This window comes from Triturus cristatus, chromosome 5_1 (assembly GCF_964204655.1).
Source record: "Triturus cristatus chromosome 5_1, aTriCri1.1, whole genome shotgun sequence".
Classification (NCBI taxonomy): domain Eukaryota; kingdom Metazoa; phylum Chordata; class Amphibia; order Caudata; family Salamandridae; genus Triturus; species Triturus cristatus.
The window spans coordinates 924,783,757-924,801,813 of NC_140587.1; the positions used below are offsets into that span (position 1 = coordinate 924,783,757).

At 33.3% G+C, this 18,057-nt stretch overlaps 19 non-coding genes across 19 annotated transcripts; all 19 read left to right on the forward strand.

Annotated features, from left to right (window-relative positions):
• Positions 1–1,109: 1,109 nt before the first annotated feature.
• Positions 1,110–1,183, forward strand: TRNAI-AAU (transfer RNA isoleucine (anticodon AAU)). Its single transcript has one exon. It is a non-coding gene; the product is annotated as a tRNA-Ile (tRNA).
• Positions 1,184–1,706: 523 nt separating this feature from the next.
• Positions 1,707–1,780, forward strand: TRNAI-AAU (transfer RNA isoleucine (anticodon AAU)). Its single transcript has one exon. It is a non-coding gene; the product is annotated as a tRNA-Ile (tRNA).
• Positions 1,781–2,556: 776 nt separating this feature from the next.
• Positions 2,557–2,630, forward strand: TRNAI-AAU (transfer RNA isoleucine (anticodon AAU)). The gene has a single exon. It is a non-coding gene; the product is annotated as a tRNA-Ile (tRNA).
• Positions 2,631–3,153: 523 nt separating this feature from the next.
• TRNAI-AAU (transfer RNA isoleucine (anticodon AAU)) lies at positions 3,154–3,227 on the forward strand. Its single transcript has one exon. It is a non-coding gene; the product is annotated as a tRNA-Ile (tRNA).
• A 517-nt stretch (positions 3,228–3,744) lies between these two features.
• Positions 3,745–3,818, forward strand: TRNAI-AAU (transfer RNA isoleucine (anticodon AAU)). Its single transcript has one exon. It is a non-coding gene; the product is annotated as a tRNA-Ile (tRNA).
• Positions 3,819–5,788: 1,970 nt separating this feature from the next.
• Positions 5,789–5,862, forward strand: TRNAI-AAU (transfer RNA isoleucine (anticodon AAU)). The gene has a single exon. It is a non-coding gene; the product is annotated as a tRNA-Ile (tRNA).
• Positions 5,863–6,644: 782 nt separating this feature from the next.
• Positions 6,645–6,718, forward strand: TRNAI-AAU (transfer RNA isoleucine (anticodon AAU)). Its single transcript has one exon. It is a non-coding gene; the product is annotated as a tRNA-Ile (tRNA).
• Positions 6,719–7,241: 523 nt separating this feature from the next.
• TRNAI-AAU (transfer RNA isoleucine (anticodon AAU)) lies at positions 7,242–7,315 on the forward strand. The gene has a single exon. It is a non-coding gene; the product is annotated as a tRNA-Ile (tRNA).
• Positions 7,316–8,694: 1,379 nt separating this feature from the next.
• TRNAI-AAU (transfer RNA isoleucine (anticodon AAU)) lies at positions 8,695–8,768 on the forward strand. Its single transcript has one exon. It is a non-coding gene; the product is annotated as a tRNA-Ile (tRNA).
• A 523-nt stretch (positions 8,769–9,291) lies between these two features.
• TRNAI-AAU (transfer RNA isoleucine (anticodon AAU)) lies at positions 9,292–9,365 on the forward strand. The gene has a single exon. It is a non-coding gene; the product is annotated as a tRNA-Ile (tRNA).
• A 776-nt stretch (positions 9,366–10,141) lies between these two features.
• TRNAI-AAU (transfer RNA isoleucine (anticodon AAU)) lies at positions 10,142–10,215 on the forward strand. Its single transcript has one exon. It is a non-coding gene; the product is annotated as a tRNA-Ile (tRNA).
• Positions 10,216–10,738: 523 nt separating this feature from the next.
• TRNAI-AAU (transfer RNA isoleucine (anticodon AAU)) lies at positions 10,739–10,812 on the forward strand. The gene has a single exon. It is a non-coding gene; the product is annotated as a tRNA-Ile (tRNA).
• Positions 10,813–11,932: 1,120 nt separating this feature from the next.
• Positions 11,933–12,006, forward strand: TRNAI-AAU (transfer RNA isoleucine (anticodon AAU)). Its single transcript has one exon. It is a non-coding gene; the product is annotated as a tRNA-Ile (tRNA).
• A 782-nt stretch (positions 12,007–12,788) lies between these two features.
• TRNAI-AAU (transfer RNA isoleucine (anticodon AAU)) lies at positions 12,789–12,862 on the forward strand. Its single transcript has one exon. It is a non-coding gene; the product is annotated as a tRNA-Ile (tRNA).
• Positions 12,863–14,838: 1,976 nt separating this feature from the next.
• On the forward strand, positions 14,839–14,912 carry TRNAI-AAU (transfer RNA isoleucine (anticodon AAU)). Its single transcript has one exon. It is a non-coding gene; the product is annotated as a tRNA-Ile (tRNA).
• A 523-nt stretch (positions 14,913–15,435) lies between these two features.
• Positions 15,436–15,509, forward strand: TRNAI-AAU (transfer RNA isoleucine (anticodon AAU)). Its single transcript has one exon. It is a non-coding gene; the product is annotated as a tRNA-Ile (tRNA).
• A 776-nt stretch (positions 15,510–16,285) lies between these two features.
• TRNAI-AAU (transfer RNA isoleucine (anticodon AAU)) lies at positions 16,286–16,359 on the forward strand. Its single transcript has one exon. It is a non-coding gene; the product is annotated as a tRNA-Ile (tRNA).
• Positions 16,360–16,882: 523 nt separating this feature from the next.
• TRNAI-AAU (transfer RNA isoleucine (anticodon AAU)) lies at positions 16,883–16,956 on the forward strand. Its single transcript has one exon. It is a non-coding gene; the product is annotated as a tRNA-Ile (tRNA).
• A 517-nt stretch (positions 16,957–17,473) lies between these two features.
• Positions 17,474–17,547, forward strand: TRNAI-AAU (transfer RNA isoleucine (anticodon AAU)). Its single transcript has one exon. It is a non-coding gene; the product is annotated as a tRNA-Ile (tRNA).
• The last annotated feature ends 510 nt before the right edge of the window (positions 17,548–18,057 follow it).

An 18,057-nucleotide genomic window follows, 5' to 3' on the forward strand; every position in this document is an offset into this window, starting at 1 on the left:
ATTAATTTAATATAGATGATGAACTGTTATTTATTGCTAAACCACATAGAACATACATTAATGGTTCTAAGTTTTAACACTAAGAATGAAAATCTCATTTGTATTGATTTTTTTGTGATATTTGTTTCTTCATGTCGATAATATATAAATATACCTTATGGGTAAACAGCTGAAAATAAGCTTTCAAACTATCTGCGGTTCACTGACATTAGCAATTCTTCATATGCTTGTCCCCCAGCCCAGCACGAACAACGGCCTGTTAGCACAGTTGGTTAGAGCGTGGTGCTAATAACGCCAAGGTCACAGGTTCGATCCCTGTACAGGCCAAGTTTCTGTGTTAAATAAAAGATGCTTTTTCTTCTGTCTCTTTGTTATCTGTATATCTCTTTGGAGCAAGAGCTGCTAGAATCATTAGTTGAATCAATTTGATATAGATGTGGAATTATATATTAATGTTAAAGTGCCTTGAACATCCATTAATGGTTCAAAGTTCTAACACTAAGTAATTAATCTCCCATTTATTACAAGTAATTTAGGAAAGTCTAGTTTTGATTTTTTGATAATGCTTAAAGACACCATGAATGTAAACAGCTGAATATAAGATTTCCATCTATCTCGAGTTAACAATCAGTAGCACTTCATCATCTGTTATTTCTTCAGTAGTATGCTATAAATATAGTAAGCCTATTATCTGATTCTGTTAGAACATGAAGTTAAAAATGCCAAGAACATACTTTCTACCACTCTCCAAGCAAACACTTAACGCTGCTTTAATGTTGAAATAGATGCATTTTCTTCTGTATCTTGTTTAAATCTATATTTCCTTTGAGCAGAAGCTGATAGAATGAGTAGATGAATTAATTTAATATAGATTATGAACTGTTATTTATTGCTAAACCACATGGAAAATACATTAATGGTTCTAAGTTTTAACACTAAGATTGAAAATCTCATTTGTATTGATTTTTTTGTGATATTTGTTTCTTCATGTCGATAATATATAAATATACCTTATGGGTAAACAGCTGAAAATAAGCTTTCAAACTATCTGGGGTTCACTGACATTAGCAATTCTTCATATGCTTGTCCCCCAGCCCAGCACGAGCGGCGGCCTGTTAGCTCAGTTGGTTAGAGCGTGGTGCTAATAACGCCAAGGTCACAGGTTCGATCCCTGTACAGGCCAAGTTTCTGTGTTAAATAAAAGATGCTTTTTCTTCTGTCTCTTTGTTATCTGTATATCTCTTTGGAGCAAGAGCTGCTAGAATCATTAGTTGAATCAATTTGATATAGATGTGGAATTATATATTAATGTTAAAGTGCCTTGAACATCCATTAATGGTTGTAAGTTCTAACACTAAGTAACTAAATCTCTCATTTATTCCAAGCATTTTCTTCTGTCTGATGTTTATCTCTATATTTCCTTTGAGCAGGAGCTGATAGAATAAATAGATGAATTAATTTAATATAGATGATGAACTGTTATTTATTGCTAAACCACATAGAACATACATTAATGGTTCTAAGTTTTAACACTAAGAATGAAAATCTCATTTGTATTGATTTTTTTGTGATATTTGTTTCTTCATGTCGATAATATATAAATATACCTTATGGGTAAACAGCTGAAAATAAGCTTTCAAACTATCTGGGGTTCACTGACATTAGCAGTTCTGCATATGCTTGTCCCCCAGCACAGCACGAACGGCGGCCTGTTAGCTCAGTTGGTTAGAGCGTGGTGCTAATAACGCCAAGGTCACAGGTTCGATCCCTGTACAGGCCAAGTCTCTGTGTTAAAAAAAAGATGCTTTTTCTTGTGTCTCTTTGTTAACTGTATATCTCTTTGGAGCAAGAGCTGCTAGTAGTTGAATCAATTTGATATAGATGTGGAATTATATATTAATGTTAAAGTGCCTTGAACATCCATTAATGGTTCAAAGTTCTAACACTAAGTAATTAATCTCCCATTTATTACAAGTAATTTAGGAAAGTCTAGTTTTGATTTTTTGATAATGCTTAAAGACACCATGAATGTAAACAGCTGAATATAAGATTTCCATCTATCTCGGGTTAACAATCAGTAGCACTTCATCATCTGTTATTTCTTCAGTAGTATGCTATAAATATAGTAAGCCTATTATCTGATTCTGTTAGAACATGAAGTTAAAAATGCCAAGAACATACTTTCTACCACTCTCCAAGCAAACACTTAACGCTGCTTTAATGTTGAAATAGATGCATTTTCTTCTGTATCTTGTTTAAATCTATATTTCCTTTGAGCAGAAGCTGATAGAATGAGTAGATGAATTAATTTAATATAGATTATGAACTGTTATTTATTGCTAAACCACATGGAAAATACAGTAATGGTTCTAAGTTTTAACACTAAGATTGAAAATCTCATTTGTATTGATTTTTTTGTGATATTTGTTTCTTCATGTCGATAATATATAAATATACCTTATGGGTAAACAGCTGAAAATAAGCTTTCAAACTATCTGGGGTTCACTGACATTAGCAATTCTTCATATGCTTGTCCCCCAGCCCAGCACGCGCGGCGGCCTGTTAGCTCAGTTGGTTAGAGCGTGGTGCTAATAACGCCAAGGTCACAGGTTCGATCCCTGTACAGGCCAAGTTTCTGTGTTAAATAAAAGATGCTTTTTCTTCTGTCTCTTTGTTATCTGTATATCTCTTTGGAGCAAGAGCTGCTAGAATCATTAGTTGAATCAATTTGATATAGATGTGGAATTATATATTAATGTTAAAGTGCCTTGAACATCCATTAATGGTTGTAAGTTCTAACACTAAGTAACTAAATCTCTCATTTATTACAAGCATTTTCTTCTGTCTGATGTTTATCTCTATATTTCCTTTGAGCAGGAGCTGATAGAATGAGTAGATGAATTAATTTAATATAGATGATGAACTGTTATTTATTGCTAAACCACATAGAACATACATTAATGGTTCTAAGTTTTAACACTAAGAATGAAAATCTCATTTGTATTGATTTTTTTGTGATATTTGTTTCTTCATGTCGATAATATATAAATATACCTTATGGGTAAACAGCTGAAAATAAGCTTTCAATCTATCTGGGGTTCACTGACATTAGCAGTTCTGCATATGCTTGTCCCCCAGCACAGCACGAACGGCGGCCTGTTAGCTCAGTTGGTTAGAGCGTGGTGCTAATAACGCCAAGGTCACAGGTTCGATCCCTGTACAGGCCAAGTTTCTGTGTTATAAAAAAGATGCTTTTTCTTGTGTCTCTTTGTTAACTGTATATCTCTTTGGAGCAAGAGCTGCTAGTAGTTGAATCAATTTGATATAGATGTGGAATTATATATTAATGTTAAAGTGCCTTGAACATCCATTAATGGTTGTAAGTTCTAACACTAAGTAACTAAATCTCTCATTTATTACAAGCATTTTCTTCTGTCTGATGTTTATCTCTATATTTCCTTTGAGCAGGAGCTGATAGAATGAGTAGATGAATTAATTTAATATAGATGATGAACTGTTATTTATTGCTAAACCACATGGAAAATACATTAATGGTTCTAAGTTTTAACACTAAGATTGAAAATCTCATTTGTATTGATTTTTTTGTGATATTTGTTTCTTCATGTCGATAATATATAAATATACCTTATGGGTAAACAGCTGAAAATAAGCTTTCAAACTATCTGGGGTTCACTGACATTAGCAATTCTTCATATGCTTGTCCCCCAGCCCAGCACGAACGGCGGCCTGTTAGCTCAGTTGGTTAGAGCGTGGTGCTAATAACGCCAAGGTCACAGGTTCGATCCCTGTACAGGCCAAGTTTCTGTGTTCAATAAAAGATGCTTTTTCTTGTGTCTCTTTGTTATCTGTATATCTCTTTGGAGCAAGAGCTGCTAGAATGATTAGTTGAATCAATGTGATATAGATGTGGAATTATATATTAATGTTAAAGTGCCTTGAACATCCATTAATGGTTCAAAGTTCTAACACTAAGTAATTAATCTCCCATTTATTACAAGTAATTTAGGAAAGTCTAGTTTTGATTTTTTGATAATGCTTAAAGACACCATGAATGTAAACAGCTGAATATAAGATTTCCATCTATCTCTGGTTAACAATCAGTAGCACTTCATCATCTGTTATTTCTTCACTAGTATGCTATAAAAATAGTAAGCCTATTATCTGATTCTGTTAGAACATGAAGTTAAAAATGCCAAGAACATACTTTCTACCACTCTCCAAGCAAACACTTAACGCTGCTTTAATGTTGAAATAAATGCATTTTCTTCTGTATCTTGTTTAAATCTATATTTCCTTTGAGCAGAAGCTGATAGAATGAGTAGATGAATTAATTTAATATAGATGATGAACTGTTATTTATTACTAAACCACATGGAAAATACATTAATGGTTCTAAGTTTTAACACTAAGATTGAAAATCTCATTTGTATTGATTTTTTTGTGATATTTGTTTCTTCATGTCGATAATATATAAATATACCTTATGGGTAAACAGCTGAAAATAAGCTTTCAAACTATCTGGGGTTCACTGACATTGGCAATTCTTCATATGCTTGTCCCCCAGCCCAGCACGAGCGGCGGCCTGTTAGCTCAGATGGTTAGAGCGTGGTGCTAATAACGCCAAGGTCACAGGTTCGATCCCTGTACAGGCCAAGTTTCTGTGTTAAATAAAAGAAGCTTTTTCTTCTGTCTCTTTGTTATCTGTATATCTCTTTGGAGCAAGAGCTGCTAGAATCATTAGTTGAATCAATTTGATATAGATGTGGAATTATATATTAATGTTAAAGTGCCTTGAACATCCATTAATGGTTGTAAGTTCTAACACTAAGTAACTAAATCTCTCATTTATTACAAGCATTTTCTTCTGTCTGATGTTTATCTCTATATTTCCTTTGAGCAGGAGCTGATAGAATGAGTAGATGAATTAATTTAATATAGATGATGAACTGTTATTTATTGCTAAACCACATAGAACATACATTAATGGTTCTAAGTTTTAACACTAAGAATGAAAATCTCATTTGTATTGATTTTTTTGTGATATTTGTTTCTTCATGTCGATAATATATAAATATACTTTATGGGTAAACAGCTGAAAATAAGCTTTCAAACTATCTGGGGTTCACTGACATTAGCAGTTCTGCATATGCTTGTCCCCCAGCACAGAACGAACGGCAGCCTGTTAGCTCAGTTGGTTAGAGCGTGGTGCTAATAACGCCAAGGTCACAGGTTCGATCCCTGTACAGGCCAAGTTTCTGTGTTAAAAAAAAGATGCTTTTTCTTGTGTCTCTTTGTTAACTGTATATCTCTTTGGAGCAAGAGCTGCTAGTAGTTGAAGCAATTTGATATAGATGTGGAATTATATATTAATGTTAAAGTGCCTTGAACATCCATTAATGGTTGTAAGTTCTAACACTAAGTAACTAAATCTCTCATTTATTACAAGCATTTTCTTCTGTCTGATGTTTATCTCTATATTTCCTTTGAGCAGGAGCTGATAGAATGAGTAGATGAATTAATTTAATATAGATGATGAACTGTTATTTATTGCTAAACCACATGGAAAATACATTAATGGTTCTAAGTTTTAACACTAAGATTGAAAATCTCATTTGTATTGATTTTTTTGTGATATTTGTTTCTTCATGTCGATAATATATAAATATACCTTATGGGTAAACAGCTGAAAATAAGCTTTCAAACTATCTGGGGTTCACTGACATTCGCAATTCTTCATATGCTTGTCCCCCAGCCCAGCACAAACAGCGGCCTGTTAGCTCAGTTGGTTAGAGCGTGGTGCTAATAACGCCAAGGTCACAGGTTCGATCCCTGTACAGGCCAAGTTTCTGTGTTCAATAAAAGATGCTTTTTCTTCTGTCTCTTTGTTATCTGTATATCTCTTTGGAGCAAGAGCTGCTAGAATCATTAGTTGAATCAATTTGATATAGATGTGGAATTATATATTAATGTTAAAGTGCCTTGAACACCCATTAATGGTTCAAAGTTCTAACACTAAGTAATTAATCTCCCATTTATTACAAGTAATTTAGGAAAGTCTAGTTTTGATTTTTTGATAATGCTTAAAGACACCATGAATGTAAACAGCTGAATATAAGATTTCCATCTATCTCGGGTTAACAATCAGTAGCACTTCATCATCTGTTATTTCTTAAGTAGTATGCTATAAATATAGTAAGCCTATTATCTGATTCTGTTAGAACATGAAGTTAAAAATGCCAAGAACATACTTTCTACCACTCTCCAAGCAAACACTTAACGCTGCTTTAATGTTGAAATAGATGCATTTTCTTCTGTATCTTGTTTAAATCTATATTTCCTTTGAGCAGAAGCTGATAGAATGAGTAGATGAATTAATTTAATATAGATTATGAACTGTTATTTATTGCTAAACCACATGGAAAATACATTAATGGTTCTAAGTTTTAACACTAAGATTGAAAATCTCATTTGTATTGATTTTTTTGTGATATTTGTTTCTTCATGTCGATAATATATAAATATACCTTATGGGTAAACAGCTGAAAATAAGCTTTCAAACTATCTGGGGTTCACTGACATTAGCAATTCTTCATATGCTTGTCCCCCAGCCCAGCACGAGCGGCGGCCTGTTAGCTCAGTTGGTTAGAGCGTGGTGCTAATAACGCCAAGGTCACAGGTTCGATCCCTGTACAGGCCAAGTTTCTGTGTTAAATAAAAGATGCTTTTTCTTCTGTCTCTTTGTTATCTGTATATCTCTTTGGAGCAAGAGCTGCTAGAATCATTAGTTGAATCAATTTGATATAGATGTGGAATTATATATTAATGTTAAAGTGCCTTGAACATCCATTAATGGTTGTAAGTTCTAACACTAAGTAACTAAATCTCTCATTTATTACAAGCATTTTCTTCTGTCTGATGTTTATCTCTATATTTCCTTTGAGCAGGAGCTGATAGAATGAGTAGATGAATTAATTTAATATAGATGATGAACTGTTATTTATTGCTAAACCACATAGAACATACATTAATGGTTCTAAGTTTTAACACTAAGAATGAAAATCTCATTTGTATTGATTTTTTTGTGATATTTGTTTCTTCATGTCGATAATATATAAATATACCTTATGGGTAAACAGCTGAAAATAAGCTTTCAAACTATCTGGGGTTCACTGACATTAGCAATTCTTCATATGCTTGTCCCCCAGCCCAGCACGAACGGCGGCCTGTTAGCTCAGTTGGTTAGAGCGTGGTGCTAATAACGCCAAGGTCACAGGTTCGATCCCTGTACAGGCCAAGTTTCTGTGTTAAAAAAAATATGCTTTTTCTTGTGTCTCTTTGTTAACTGTATATCTCTTTGGAGCAAGAGCTGCTAGAATCATTAGTTGAATCAATTTGATATAGATGTGGAATTATATATTAATGTTAAAGTGCCTTGAACATCCATTAATGGTTGTAAGTTCTAACACTAAGTAACTAAATCTCTCATTTATTACAAGCATTTTCTTCTGTCTGATGTTTATCTCTATATTTCCTTTGAGCAGGAGCTGATAGAATGAGTAGATGAATTAATTTAATATAGATGATGAACTGTTATTTATTGTTAAACCACATAGAACATACATTAATGGTTCTAAGTTTTAACACTAAGAATGAAAATCTCATTTGTATTGATTTTTTTGTGATATTTGTTTCTTCATGTCGATAATATATAAATATACCTTATGGGTAAACAGCTGAAAATAAGCTTTCAAACTATCTGCGGTTCACTGACATTAGCAATTCTTCATATGCTTGTCCCCCAGCCCAGCACGAACAACGGCCTGTTAGCACAGTTGGTTAGAGCGTGGTGCTAATAACGCCAAGGTCACAGGTTCGATCCCTGTACAGGCCAAGTTTCTGTGTTAAATAAAAGATGCTTTTTCTTCTGTCTCTTTGTTATCTGTATATCTCTTTGGAGCAAGAGCTGCTAGAATCATTAGTTGAATCAATTTGATATAGATGTGGAATTATATATTAATGTTAAAGTGCCTTGAACATCCATTAATGGTTCAAAGTTCTAACACTAAGTAATTAATCTCCCATTTATTACAAGTAATTTAGGAAAGTCTAGTTTTGATTTTTTGATAATGCTTAAAGACACCATGAATGTAAACAGCTGAATATAAGATTTCCATCTATCTCGAGTTAACAATCAGTAGCACTTCATCATCTGTTATTTCTTCAGTAGTATGCTATAAATATAGTAAGCCTATTATCTGATTCTGTTAGAACATGAAGTTAAAAATGCCAAGAACATACTTTCTACCACTCTCCAAGCAAACACTTAACGCTGCTTTAATGTTGAAATAGATGCATTTTCTTCTGTATCTTGTTTAAATCTATATTTCCTTTGAGCAGAAGCTGATAGAATGAGTAGATGAATTAATTTAATATAGATTATGAACTGTTATTTATTGCTAAACCACATGGAAAATACATTAATGGTTCTAAGTTTTAACACTAAGATTGAAAATCTCATTTGTATTGATTTTTTTGTGATATTTGTTTCTTCATGTCGATAATATATAAATATACCTTATGGGTAAACAGCTGAAAATAAGCTTTCAAACTATCTGGGGTTCACTGACATTAGCAATTCTTCATATGCTTGTCCCCCAGCCCAGCACGAGCGGCGGCCTGTTAGCTCAGTTGGTTAGAGCGTGGTGCTAATAACGCCAAGGTCACAGGTTCGATCCCTGTACAGGCCAAGTTTCTGTGTTAAATAAAAGATGCTTTTTCTTCTGTCTCTTTATTATCTGTATATCTCTTTGGAGCAAGAGCTGCTAGAATCATTAGTTGAATCAATTTGATATAGATGTGGAATTATATATTAATGTTAAAGTGCCTTGAACATCCATTAATGGTTGTAAGTTCTAACACTAAGTAACTAAATCTCTCATTTATTCCAAGCATTTTCTTCTGTCTGATGTTTATCTCTATATTTCCTTTGAGCAGGAGCTGATAGAATAAGTAGATGAATTAATTTAATATAGATGATGAACTGTTATTTATTGCTAAACCACATAGAACATACATTAATGGTTCTAAGTTTTAACACTAAGAATGAAAATCTCATTTGTATTGATTTTTTTGTGATATTTGTTTCTTCATGTCGATAATATATAAATATACCTTATGGGTAAACAGCTGAAAATAAGCTTTCAAACTATCTGGGGTTCACTGACATTAGCAGTTCTGCATATGCTTGTCCCCCAGCACAGCACGAACGGCGGCCTGTTAGCTCAGTTGGTTAGAGCGTGGTGCTAATAACGCCAAGGTCACAGGTTCGATCCCTGTACAGGCCAAGTCTCTGTGTTAAAAAAAAGGTGCTTTTTCTTGTGTCTCTTTGTTAACTGTATATCTCTTTGGAGCAAGAGCTGCTAGTAGTTGAATCAATTTGATATAGATGTGGAATTATATATTAATGTTAAAGTGCCTTGAACATCCATTAATGGTTCAAAGTTCTAACACTAAGTAATTAATCTCCCATTTATTACAAGTAATTTAGGAAAGTCTAGTTTTGATTTTTTGATAATGCTTAAAGACACCATGAATGTAAACAGCTGAATATAAGATTTCCATCTATCTCGGGTTAACAATCAGTAGCACTTCATCATCTGTTATTTCTTCAGTAGTATGCTATAAATATAGTAAGCCTATTATCTGATTCTGTTAGAACATGAAGTTAAAAATGCCAAGAACATACTTTCTACCACTCTCCAAGCAAACACTTAACGCTGCTTTAATGTTGAAATAGATGCATTTTCTTCTGTATTTTGTTTAAATCTATATTTCCTTTGAGCAGAAGCTGATAGAATGAGAAGATGAATTAATTTAATATAGATTATGAACTGTTATTTATTGCTAAACCACATGGAAAATACATTAATGGTTCTAAGTTTTAACACTAAGATTGAAAATCTCATTTGTATTGATTTTTTTGTGATATTTGTTTCTTCATGTCGATAATATATAAATATACCTTATGGGTAAACAGCTGAAAATAAGCTTTCAAACTATCTGGGGTTCACTGACATTAGCAATTCTTCATATGCTTGTCCCCCAGCCCAGCACGAGCGGCGGCCTGTTAGCTCAGTTGGTTAGAGCGTGGTGCTAATAACGCCAAGGTCACAGGTTCGATCCCTGTACAGGCCAAGTTTCTGTGTTAAATAAAAGATGCTTTTTCTTCTGTCTCTTTGTTATCTGTATATCTCTTTGGAGCAAGAGCTGCTAGAATCATTAGTTGAATCAATTTGATATAGATGTGGAATTATATATTAATGTTAAAGTGCCTTGAACATCCATTAATGGTTGTAAGTTCTAACACTAAGTAACTAAATCTCTCATTTATTACAAGCATTTTCTTCTGTCTGATGTTTATCTCTATATTTCCTTTGAGCAGGAGCTGATAGAATGAGTAGATGAATTAATTTAATATAGATGATGAACTGTTATTTATTGCTAAACCACATAGAACATACATTAATGGTTCTAAGTTTTAACACTAAGAATGAAAATCTCATTTGTATTGATTTTTTTGTGATATTTGTTTCTTCATGTCGATAATATATAAATATACCTTATGGGTAAACAGCTGAAAATAAGCTTTCAAACTATCTGGGGTTCACTGACATTACCACTTCTTCATATGCTTGTCCCCCAGCCCAGCATGAACAGCGGCCTGTTAGCTCAGTTGGTTAGAGCGTGGTGCTAATAACGCCAAGGTCACAGGTTCGATCCCTGTACAGGCCAAGTTTCTGTGTTAAATAAAAGATGCTTTTTCTTCTGTCTCTTTGTTATCTGTATATCTCTTTGGAGCAAGAGCTGCTAGAATCATTAGTTGAATCAATTTGATATAGATGTGGAATTATATATTAATGTTAAAGTGCCTTGAACATCCATTAATGGTTGTAAGTTCTAACACTAAGTAACTAAATCTCTCATTTATTACAAGCATTTTCTTCTGTCTGATGTTTATCTCTATATTTCCTTTGAGCAGAAGCTGATAGAATGAGTAGATGAATTAATTTAATATAGATGATAAACTGTTATTTATTGCTAAACCACATAGAAAATACATTAATGGTTCTAAGTTTTAACACTAAGAATGAAAATCTCATTTGTATTGATTTTTTTGTGATATTTGTTTCTTCATGTCGATAATATATAAATATACCTTATGGGTAAACAGCTGAAAATAAGCTTTCAAACTATCTGGGGTTCACTGACATTGGCAATTCTTCATATGCTTGTCCCCCAGCCCAGCACGAACGGCGGCCTGTTAGCTCAGTTGGTTAGAGCGTGGTGCTAATAATGCCAAGGTCACAGGTTCGATCCCTGTACAGGCCAAGTTTCTGTGTTAAAAAAAAGATGCTTTTTCTTGTGTCTCTTTGTTAACTGTATATCTCTTTGGAGCAAGAGCTGCTAGAATCATTAGTTGAATCAATTTGATATAGATGTGGAATTATATATTAATGTTAAAGTGCCTTGAACATCCATTAATGGTTGTAAGTTCTAACACTAAGTAACTAAATCTCTCATTTATTACAAGCATTTTCTTCTGTCTGATGTTTATCTCTATATTTCCTTTGAGCAGGAGCTGATAGAATGAGTAGATGAATTAATTTAATATAGATGATGAACTGTTATTTATTGCTAAACCACATAGAACATACATTAATGGTTCTAAGTTTTAACACTAAGAATGAAAATCTCATTTGTATTGATTTTTTTGTGATATTTGTTTCTTCATGTCGATAATATATAAATATACCTTATGGGTAAACAGCTGAAAATAAGCTTTCAAACTATCTGGGGTTCACTGACATTGGCAATTCTTCATATGCTTGTCCCCCAGCCCAGCACAAACAGCGGCCTGTTAGCTCAGTTGGTTAGAGCGTGGTGCTAATAACGCCAAGGTCACAGGTTCGATCCCTGTACAGGCCAAGTTTCTGTGTTAAAAAAAAGATGCTTTTTCTTGTGTCTCTTTGTTAACTGTATATCTCTTTGGAGCAAGAGCTGCTAGAATGATTAGTTGAATCAATTTGATATAGATGTGGAATTATATATCAATGTTAAAGTGCCTTGAACATCCATTAATGGTTCAAAGTTCTAACACTAAGTAATTAATCTCCCATTTATTACAAGTAATTTAGGAAAGTCTAGTTTTGATTTTTTGATAATGCTTAAAGACACCATGAATGTAAACAGCTGAATATAAGATTTCCATCTATCTCGGGTTAACAATCAGTAGCACTTCATCATCTGTTATTTCTTCAGTAGTATGCTATAAATATAGTAAGCCTATTATCTGATTCTGTTAGAACATGAAGTTAAAAATGCCAAGAACATACTTTCTACCACTCTCCAAGCAAACACTTAACGCTGCTTTAATGTTGAAATAAATGCATTTTCTTCTGTATCTTGTTTAAATCTATATTTCCTTTGAGCAGAAGCTGATAGAATGAGTAGATGAATTAATTTAATATAGATGATGAACTGTTATTTATTGCTAAACCACATGGAAAATACATTAATGGTTCTAAGTTTTAACACTAAGAATGAAAATCTCATTTGTATTGATTTTTTTGTGATATTTGTTTCTTCATGTCGATAATATATAAATATACCTTATGGGTAAACAGCTGAAAATAAGCTTTCAAACTATCTGGGGTTCACTGACATTAGCAGTTCTTCATATGCTTGTCCCCCAGCCCAGCACGAACAGCGGCCTGTTAGCTCAGTTGGTTAGAGCGTGGTGCTAATAACGCCAAGGTCACAGGTTCGATCCCTGTACAGGCCAAGTTTCTGTGTTAAATAAAAGATGCTTTTTCTTGTGTCTCTTTGTTAACTGTATATCTCTTTGGAGCAAGAGCTGCTAGAATCATTAGTTGAATCAATTTGATATAGATGTGGAATTATATATTAATGTTAAAGTGCCTTGAACATCCATTAATGGTTGTAAGTTCTAACACTAAGTAACTAAATCTCTCATTTATTACAAGCATTTTCTTCTGTCTGATGTTTATCTCTATATTTCCTTTGAGCAGGAGCTGATAGAATGAGTAGATGAATTAATTTAATATAGATGATGAACTGTTATTTATTGCTAAACCACATAGAACATACATTAATGGTTCTAAGTTTTAACACTAAGAATGAAAATCTCATTTGTATTGATTTTTTTGTGATATTTGTTTCTTCATGTCGATAATATATAAATATACCTTATGGGTAAACAGCTGAAAATAAGCTTTCAAACTATCTGGGGTTCACTGACATTAGCAATTCTTCATATGCTTGTCCCCCAGCCCAGCACAAACAGCGGCCTGTTAGCTCAGTTGGTTAGAGCGTGGTGCTAATAACGCCAAGCTCACAGGTTCGATCCCTGTACAGGCCAAGTTTCTGTGTTAAAAAAAAGATGCTTTTTCTTGTGTCTCTTTGTTAACTGTATATCTCTTTGGAGCAAGAGCTGCTAGAATCATTAGTTGAATCAATTTGATATAGATGTGGAATTATATATTAATGTTAAAGTGCCTTGAACATCCATTAATGGTTGTAAGTTCTAACACTAAGTAACTAAATCTCTCATTTATTACAAGCATTTTCTTCTGTCTGATGTTTATCTCTATATTTCCTTTGAGCAGGAGCTGATAGAATGAGTAGATGAATTAATTTAATATAGATGATGAACTGTTATTTATTGCTAAACCACATAGAACATACATTAATGGTTCTAAGTTTTAACACTAAGAATGAAAATCTCATTTGTATTGATTTTTTTGTGATATTTGTTTCTTCATGTCGATAATATATAAATATACCTTATGGGTAAACAGCTGAAAATAAGCTTTCAAACTATCTGCGGTTCACTGACATTAGCAATTCTTCATATGCTTGTCCCCCAGCCCAGCACGAACAACGGCCTGTTAGCACAGTTGGCTAGAGCGTGGTGCTAATAACGCCAAGGTCACAGGTTCGATCCCTGTACAGGCCAAGTTTCTGTGTTAAATAAAAGATGCTTTTTCTTCTGTCTCTTTGTTATCTGTATATCTCTTTGGAGCAAGAGCTGCTAGAATCATTAGTTGAATCAATTTGATATAGATGTGGAATTATATATTAATGTTAAAGTGCCTTGAACATCCATTAATGGTTCAAAGTTCTAACACTAAGTAATTAATCTCCCATTTATTACAAGTAATTTAGGAAAGTCTAGTTTTGATTTTTTGATAATGCTTAAAGACACCATGAATGTAAACAGCTGAATATAAGATTTCCATCTATCTCGAGTTAACAATCAGTAGCACTTCATCATCTGTTATTTCTTCAGTAGTATGCTATAAATATAGTAAGCCTATTATCTGATTCTGTTAGAACATGAAGTTAAAAATGCCAAGAACATACTTTCTACCACTCTCCAAGCAAACACTTAACGCTGCTTTAATGTTGAAATAGATGCATTTTCTTCTGTATCTTGTTTAAATCTATATTTCCTTTGAGCAGAAGCTGATAGAATGAGTAGATGAATTAATTTAATATAGATTATGAACTGTTATTTATTGCTAAACCACATGGAAAATACATTAATGGTTCTAAGTTTTAACACTAAGATTGAAAATCTCATTTGTATTGATTTTTTTGTGATATTTGTTTCTTCATGTCGATAATATATAAATATACCTTATGGGTAAACAGCTGAAAATAAGCTTTCAAACTATCTGGGGTTCACTGACATTAGCAATTCTTCATATGCTTGTCCCCCAGCCCAGCACGAGCGGCGGCCTGTTAGCTCAGTTGGTTAGAGCGTGGTGCTAATAACGCCAAGGTCACAGGTTCGATCCCTGTACAGGCCAAGTTTCTGTGTTAAATAAAAGATGCTTTTTCTTCTGTCTCTTTATTATCTGTATATCTCTTTGGAGCAAGAGCTGCTAGAATCATTAGTTGAATCAATTTGATATAGATGTGGAATTATATATTAATGTTAAAGTGCCTTGAACATCCATTAATGGTTGTAAGTTCTAACACTAAGTAACTAAATCTCTCATTTATTCCAAGCATTTTCTTCTGTCTGATGTTTATCTCTATATTTCCTTTGAGCAGGAGCTGATAGAATAAGTAGATGAATTAATTTAATATAGATGATGAACTGTTATTTATTGCTAAACCACATAGAACATACATTAATGGTTCTAAGTTTTAACACTAAGAATGAAAATCTCATTTGTATTGATTTTTTTGTGATATTTGTTTCTTCATGTCGATAATATATAAATATACCTTATGGGTAAACAGCTGAAAATAAGCTTTCAAACTATCTGGGGTTCACTGACATTAGCAGTTCTGCATATGCTTGTCCCCCAGCACAGCACGAACGGCGGCCTGTTAGCTCAGTTGGTTAGAGCGTGGTGCTAATAACGCCAAGGTCACAGGTTCGATCCCTGTACAGGCCAAGTCTCTGTGTTAAAAAAAAGATGCTTTTTCTTGTGTCTCTTTGTTAACTGTATATCTCTTTGGAGCAAGAGCTGCTAGTAGTTGAATCAATTTGATATAGATGTGGAATTATATATTAATGTTAAAGTGCCTTGAACATCCATTAATGGTTCAAAGTTCTAACACTAAGTAATTAATCTCCCATTTATTACAAGTAATTTAGGAAAGTCTAGTTTTGATTTTTTGATAATGCTTAAAGACACCATGAATGTAAACAGCTGAATATAAGATTTCCATCTATCTCGGGTTAACAATCAGTAGCACTTCATCATCTGTTATTTCTTCAGTAGTATGCTATAAATATAGTAAGCCTATTATCTGATTCTGTTAGAACATGAAGTTAAAAATGCCAAGAACATACTTTCTACCACTCTCCAAGCAAACACTTAACGCTGCTTTAATGTTGAAATAGATGCATTTTCTTCTGTATCTTGTTTAAATCTATATTTCCTTTGAGCAGAAGCTGATAGAATGAGAAGATGAATTAATTTAATATAGATTATGAACTGTTATTTATTGCTAAACCACATGGAAAATACATTAATGGTTCTAAGTTTTAACACTAAGATTGAAAATCTCATTTGTATTGATTTTTTTGTGATATTTGTTTCTTCATGTCGATAATATATAAATATACCTTATGGGTAAACAGCTGAAAATAAGCTTTCAAACTATCTGGGGTTCACTGACATTAGCAATTCTTCATATGCTTGTCCCCCAGCCCAGCACGAGCGGCGGCCTGTTAGCTCAGTTGGTTAGAGCGTGGTGCTAATAACGCCAAGGTCACAGGTTCGATCCCTGTACAGGCCAAGTTTCTGTGTTAAATAAAAGATGCTTTTTCTTCTGTCTCTTTGTTATCTGTATATCTCTTTGGAGCAAGAGCTGCTAGAATCATTAGTTGAATCAATTTGATATAGATGTGGAATTATATATTAATGTTAAAGTGCCTTGAACATCCATTAATGGTTGTAAGTTCTAACACTAAGTAACTAAATCTCTCATTTATTACAAGCATTTTCTTCTGTCTGATGTTTATCTCTATATTTCCTTTGAGCAGGAGCTGATAGAATGAGTAGATGAATTAATTTAATATAGATGATGAACTGTTATTTATTGCTAAACCACATAGAACATACATTAATGGTTCTAAGTTTTAACACTAAGAATGAAAATCTCATTTGTATTGATTTTTTTGTGATATTTGTTTCTTCATGTCGATAATATATAAATATACCTTATGGGTAAACAGCTGAAAATAAGCTTTCAATCTATCTGGGGTTCACTGACATTAGCAGTTCTGCATATGCTTGTCCCCCAGCACAGCACGAACGGCGGCCTGTTAGCTCAGTTGGTTAGAGCGTGGTGCTAATAACGCCAAGGTCACAGGTTCGATCCCTGTACAGGCCAAGTTTCTGTGTTAAAAAAAAGATGCTTTTTCTTGTGTCTCTTTGTTAACTGTATATCTCTTTGGAGCAAGAGCTGCTAGTAGTTGAATCAATTTGATATAGATGTGGAATTATATATTAATGTTAAAGTGCCTTGAACATCCATTAATGGTTGTAAGTTCTAACACTAAGTAACTAAATCTCTCATTTATTACAAGCATTTTCTTCTGTCTGATGTTTATCTCTATATTTCCTTTGAGCAGGAGCTGATAGAATGAGTAGATGAATTAATTTAATATAGATGATGAACTGTTATTTATTGCTAAACCACATGGAAAATACATTAATGGTTCTAAGTTTTAACACTATGATTGAAAATCTCATTTGTATTGATTTTTTTGTGATATTTGTTTCTTCATGTCGATAATATATAAATATACCTTATGGGTAAAGAGCTGAAAATAAGCTTTCAAACTATCTGGGGTTCACTGACATTAGCAATTCTTCATATGCTTGTCCCCCAGCCCAGCACGAACGGCGGCCTGTTAGCTCAGTTGGTTAGAGCGTGGTGCTAATAACGCCAAGGTCACAGGTTCGATCCCTGTACAGGCCAAGTTTCTGTGTTCAATAAAAGATGCTTTTTCTTGTGTCTCTTTGTTATCTGTATATCTCTTTGGAGCAAGAGCTGCTAGAATGATTAGTTGAATCAATGTGATATAGATGTGGAATTATATATTAATGTTAAAGTGCCTTGAACATCCATTAATGGTTCAAAGTTCTAACACTAAGTAATTCATCTCCCATTTATTACAAGTAATTTAGGAAAGTCTAGTTTTGATTTTTTGATAATGCTTAAAGACACCATGAATGTAAACAGCTGAATATAAGATTTCCATCTATCTCTGGTTAACAATCAGTAGCACTTCATCATCTGTTATTTCTTCACTAGTATGCTATAAAAATAGTAAGCCTATTATCTGATTCTGTTAGAACATGAAGTTAAAAATGCCAAGAACATACTTTCTACCACTCTCCAAGCAAACACTTAACGCTGCTTTAATGTTGAAATAAATGCATTTTCTTCTGTATCTTGTTTAAATCTATATTTCCTTTGAGCAGAAGC